We start from the raw sequence: 6,129 nt of genomic DNA, 5'->3' as shown, positions 1-6,129 counted from the left end.
CAAATACACTTACCACCATTAGCAGCAGCTCTGAGCAAAGCATTTATTAATATCCTTCCTGAGGGTGTAAAAAAATAAAACAAAACAATAAGTGAAAGATAAAAGCGAATGATAAAAGACGGTAACCTCAACTTCGTGTGTGCTGTCCCAAAAAACTTATCTAGAATGTAGAATTTTTTTAAAAAAAAAATAGCTTACTGAACCAACAGAGATGGAAGCTCTCCCTCTCTCATACACTCATCCATTATTTTGTAAGCACATATCCTTTTGATGTACTGATGTTTAACATCAGCGAAGGGAGGGCACTGCATTTGGAACGCTATCTTGTATGCATTTCTTTCCTGATTTGTGCTTCTGATAAGAGTTACTCTTTTGGCGATTTCAAAGCGCTGGCTAGAAGAGTTTCTCTTCAACCCCTACCCCTCCGCCTTTTGATGAAACATGTGGGAACAAAGCTATAATTGCCAAAGACATTTTAATTGGATAAGGGTGGTCCTGCAGCCTTGTTGTGATTCCGAACACCAATGTTTTCATTTGGAGCTTTACATTGGCAGCTGGAGAGATGGTGGAGACTCATAGTCCATTTGAATTGTCCCGAGGGACTTCTAAGTGGGAGAGGATACTATGCATAGTTATTCCACCTTGGGGGTGGGGGGGGTGGGGGGTGGTTGGAATAAACTTTTGTACCTCCATGTGGTTTTAATTTCAGCAAGTGTTTGGACAGCAGTACATGAAGCTTGTCATGGTGAGTTGGCTAGCAATGCCCTTTCACTGGCCAAATGTTACCCTTTCAAGACCTTGCTCTGTAATAATAAGGACACAGCGTGAAGCTGATGCAAAACACTATTCTGAAGTTTTGACATATCAAACGTATCGCATTTTTTGCACCACAGCCAAGATAAAACTGAATTCCTGCCACAATCCTGAACCACGGATAGAAGTATCCATTGTTAAGAAGATCAGACCCTGCTTCCAGATATATCCAGTACATCACTAAAAATGGCATTTGTATCTTTCTGCATGGCTAGAGTAAAATCTGCAAAGAATCTGGCCCTGTTCAGATCTTTCCTATAAATAGCACCCATGAATTAATGGAGCATTAAATTACATTATGCCATCGCATTAGCTAGGGTCATCTACCATGCTAACCAAACCAGCAAATCGTTATATGGTACATTTAGTGCAATGCATGAACCCAGATCATGGGGCATATGTCTTGGGAGATATTTATAGGATTGTAGTGGACATATTTTAAACCAGCTCCTATTCACCTAGCCTCCGTATTCCTAACTCTGCTAAGTGAATTAACATTGTGATTTATCTGAAAGCCACTATTACAGTTAATGCCAAAGGTGATAACATAACAGTTCTTTTATACAGATAGTAAGAAACACGCTCTAAGAAAAAAATATATATATAGCAAAGTAAATGTGAAAAAGGAGAAGAAAAAGAAATCAGAAAAGAAAAAAATTAAAATAATTTTTAATTTTTCTTTCTGATTGTCTGATAAAATTATATACAAATTTATATAAAACTATTAATTTATATAAATTATACATTTATGTGCATGTGTGTGTAAAAGAAATGGTTTCTGATATCCCTCTCAGCTGTTATTATCCTTTCCCCCCTAAAATAAGACCTTCTCGGATAATAAGCCCAATTTAGCATGCATTGAAATAAGCCCTCCCCTGAAAACACTCCGAGCCAAAGATAAGTTACGGCATTAATTAACAGACAGACAGGTCCTTGGCAGCAAACCGGCACAGACAAGCTTGAGCAGCAATCCCAGCACAGATAAGGCTTGGCAGCAATCCAGCCTGCCAAGCTCACAATAATGTTCTCCAACATTGATTCCTTCTGCAAGAGGGGCGTGTGCACAAGCATTCCTTTTATAGTCTGAAGAGGAACCTAATGACCACCAGCTGAGTGCAATTACCTTCTGTAATTGTGTAATTGTTCCTGACGCCTAGTAGCTCTTCGATGGCGTGCATCCAGGAACAACTCACTACTGGCTTCCGGCTCACTCCCTCTTGTCTCCTCCCCACTGGTCCACGGCTCAGGTGCCTCCTGGTGGCCAACCAGCCTCTCTGCGCCCTGCTCAAAGTCAGAACCCTGTCCAGGGTCCTCCACCTCCTCCAGGGCCGACTCATAGGGCCCCTCGCTGTTGAAGTCTGGTGGTAGCTCCAACGGCTCCTGCTGGGGCACAATAGCAATCAAACTAGGAAAACATTTTTAGTGTAATATATTGAATGAGAGAATTAGTAATGTGAAAACCAATTTATTACTACTTGGAGGTAAAGTCCCCCTGGCATTCTATTGGACTAAAGTGTCTATAAGCCTGGCTGTAACCTAAACCTTTTCTGGTGGAGCTTTAAAATGGTTATTTTCACTGGACCGTGCCCCTTACTTAATATTTATTTATACCAACAACATTAACTTTAATCAGCAAAATATTTTGAAATGCTTTGATAGACTCAACTAGACCTTGAACAGATTCTCTCTTTTTTATTCTTGAATTTTGCTTTACTTTAAGAAGCACCTTAAATTAATTGAACGATGTGCAATGGAAGATTTAAAGGACGGAACATGCTTTGCAAAAGTATTTTCCAGAGGCGTGCCTTGCCCTGCTGCCTGTGTCCCTGGAACTCCTTGGCTCAGCTGGAGGAGTCCGTGGGTGTGGTGTCTATTTCCTGGCACAGGGAAAGATTTCAGGAAAGCGTTGGTTGTGTTCTCTCCACCCAGACAGGTTCTTGACCCCAATTTACAAGTGTGTGAGGCTTTATGTGTCTGCATAGAACTGATCTGACCCTCAATGTAAACCAAACCTCAATACTCTTATTGTAAAGCCTGTCCTCCTTAAAATGTAAATGAATATCCTAATGTTTCCTAAGGAAATCCAGAGCTTCTTGAGTTTTACTGGCATTTAGATTGGAGGGGTTTCTTTCATTTCTATCCTTATCAGTGGTGGGTTTCAAAAATTGTTCAAACCTGTGGGTGTGGCCTCCTTTGTGGGAGTGGCCTCCTTTGTGGGAGTGGCTTGCCGCCCATGTGACCGGATGGGAGTGGCTTGCCACCCACGTGACCAGATATTTTTAAAGATTGGGTGAAAGGACGCAGGAGCCATGGATCATGAGAGTAATGATGTTTATTAATACCAGATGACAAGATGACAAGCGATTCAGAAATCTGTTACAACTGTCCGGTATTTATACCCTCAGGTCACCAACTGTCATTAGAACCTCCAATCACAGGCTGTGCTTCGCCCGACCAATTAGAACGCAGCACATCTGTTGCTGGGCTATAACAGATATGAAGATGCCGACGACACTTGTCAGAACCACCTCAAAATTACCTCACACACAGCCCTGGCATGCATAAGAATAGGATGTAAACTTGTTTTTTAAAAGGCATCTTTGGTTGCGCTATTCACAATAACTAGAACACCATTTATAATGTCATTATCAAAATGCCCGCATGATTAAATCAGCTGAAATTCTGCACTCCTTGAAAAATGTTTTTACAGAAGTTCTAATGGTCACTTCTATACATATTATGGCAGTTATGGAAAAAAACAGGCAAAATCTTTTGGCAAAATCTTATAACCCCCTGTTGAGGCAATTATAATGTATAGATAATATATGGGGATATACTTTGGGTTGTTTTGTTTGTTTGTTTGTTTTTGTAAATCCAGCATATCTGAAAGTGGGTTCTGAAGGGTCAGACCAATCTGGAAGGGCACATAGCAGGGTGTTCAGTTTCAACCGGTTCTGCGGCGGTTCTAATCTCACCGGCTCAAGGTTGACTCAGCCTTCCATCCTTCCAAGGTGGGTGAAATGAGGCCCAACTGTGGGGGTGATATGCTGGACTCTGTAACCGCTTAGAGAGGGCTAAAAGCCCTATGAAGCGGTATATAAGTCTAACTGCTATTGCTATTGCTAAACTGTCTCTGAAAAGGGTTTATCTACAAGCAGAAAACAGCATATAAAATTCAGTATTAAGATAAAACTAAAAGAAAGAACACACTGCCAGATAAGTCCAAAAAAAACAGTTGGAATCCCAATTGACTTCTGTGTGCTACATGGATGCATAGAGTGACCAAGAAAGCACATGCATTTGTAATTATGTACACTGGGGACTAGTTCAAGATGCCATATAAACAGAATATCTGGGCTCCTTATCTCACATGGTGCTTGCTGATTTAAACTTTAATATATCCTTCCTAGCCTGATTCCCTCCAGATGAGTTAGACTGCAACTTGTATAAGTGTTGTGGCCCAGCAGGAGCCGTTGGAGCTGCACCAGACTCTGACAGCGAGGGGGCCCAATGAGTCGGCTCTGGAGGATGTGGGGGACCCTGGACAGGGTTCCGACTCCGAGCAGGGTGCAGAGAGGCTGGTTGGCCACCAGGAGGTTGCCTGAGCCTTGGACAGTGGGGTGGAGACAAGGGAGAGTGAGCCGGAGGCCAGCAGTGAGTTGTTTCTGGATGCCCGGCACCGGAGAGCTAATAGGCTCAGGAACAGTTGCGCAGTTACAAGAGGTAATTGCACTCAGCTGGTGGTCATTAGGCTCCTCTCCAGACTATAAAAGGAATGCTTGTGCACACGCCCCTTTTGCAGAAGTCAACGCATGAACTAATGTTGGAGAACAGTACTGTGAGCCTGGCAGGCTGGATTGCTGCCAAGGCTTATCTGTGCTGGATTGCTGCCAAGGACCTGTCTGTCTGTTATAAATTCTCGTAAAGTATCTTTGGCTTGGGTGTGTTGGTGTGGGACGAGGGGGATCAGAACATATAAGTATATGCCAACTGAGGGCTATGAGGAAATGATGGCCCTTTTGAGGAAACCTTGCCTGAAGGCGTTGCTAGGATACCTGTCTGGAACACACATTCCTCTGTAGGGTAGACATTGCCACAAACAAATTTGCACACTGTGTCATTGGAAGCGAAGGAAAAAGTATATAATAGTGCTAAGAACAATCTTGTGAGGGGCAAAGCAAGGGCCCATTTAAGCCCAGCATTTTATTTCCCAGAGGGATCAAACACTCTTTAAGTCTCTGATGTGCTTAAAAGCAGGAAATGGAAAGATATCCTCTTTTTGTCGCACCGCCACTTCACCGCACGGCAACTTCGAGGATGATATATTCTCTCCCCCCACCTCAATTCAAAGGTAAAACTAAGTCCTCAGAAATACTAACTTTTGATAAATCTGCCCTCCAGCAAATCTATTTTTAAAAGCATCCAGATCTGTGGCTTTTCCCACATCTTGTGGCGACAAATGCTGTAAGTAAATAGCATATTATGTGAAGAGGTCTTTTTCTACACAGCTTCACTGAATTACCTTAGTTTTAATGTTTTGAGAGAGGGAGGGTGTTTTCCTTGCATTCAAATCCAGAAATTATTACAAAAGATGGACAATAACCTACACTTGACCTGGAAGTTTTCCCCTCTTTCTCTGTTTGTAAAAAACGTGACTCATGTTATTTAAGCATGTTGCAAGACCTACATCAAGGTAGCAATGTTATCATTCCTTCCCTTTGTCATACTTTTTGTCTGCTCTCTGAACATTCCAGATGTGTTTCCTGGCAATTGAACATGGTCAGCATGTTCATGCATATTTTTTGAACATTTTGTTATATTATTGCAATGATTGCCATCTCAGCAGGAGCCGTTGGAGCTGCCACCAGACTCCGACAGCGAGGGGCCCTATGAGTTGGCCCTGGAGGATGTGGAGGACCCTGGACAGGGTTCCGACTCCGAGCAGAGCGCAGAGAGGCTGGTTGGCCACCAGGAGGCGCCTGAGCCTTGGACCAGTGGGGAGGAGACAAGGGAGAGTGATCCAGAAACCAACAGTGAGTTGTTCCTGGATGCACGCCATCGAAGAGCTACTTGGTGTCAGGAGCAATTACGTAATTACAAGAGGTAATTACACTCAGCTGATGGTCATTAGGCTCCTCTCCAGACTATAAAAAAGACTGCTTATGCCACGCCCTTCTGCAGAAGTCAACGCTTTGACTAAAGAGAAACTAAGTTGGCAAGCTGGATTGCTGCCAAGGTTTGTTTTGAAATTGCTGCCAAGGTTTGTCGCCTTGCTGCCAAGGTCCTTATCTGTTTGTTTACTTGGCTTTCAGCCAT

The sequence above is a fragment of the Thamnophis elegans genome, chromosome 8 (assembly GCF_009769535.1).
Source record: "Thamnophis elegans isolate rThaEle1 chromosome 8, rThaEle1.pri, whole genome shotgun sequence".
Lineage (NCBI taxonomy): Eukaryota > Metazoa > Chordata > Lepidosauria > Squamata > Colubridae > Thamnophis > Thamnophis elegans.
This window is presented reverse-complemented; position numbering follows the sequence as displayed.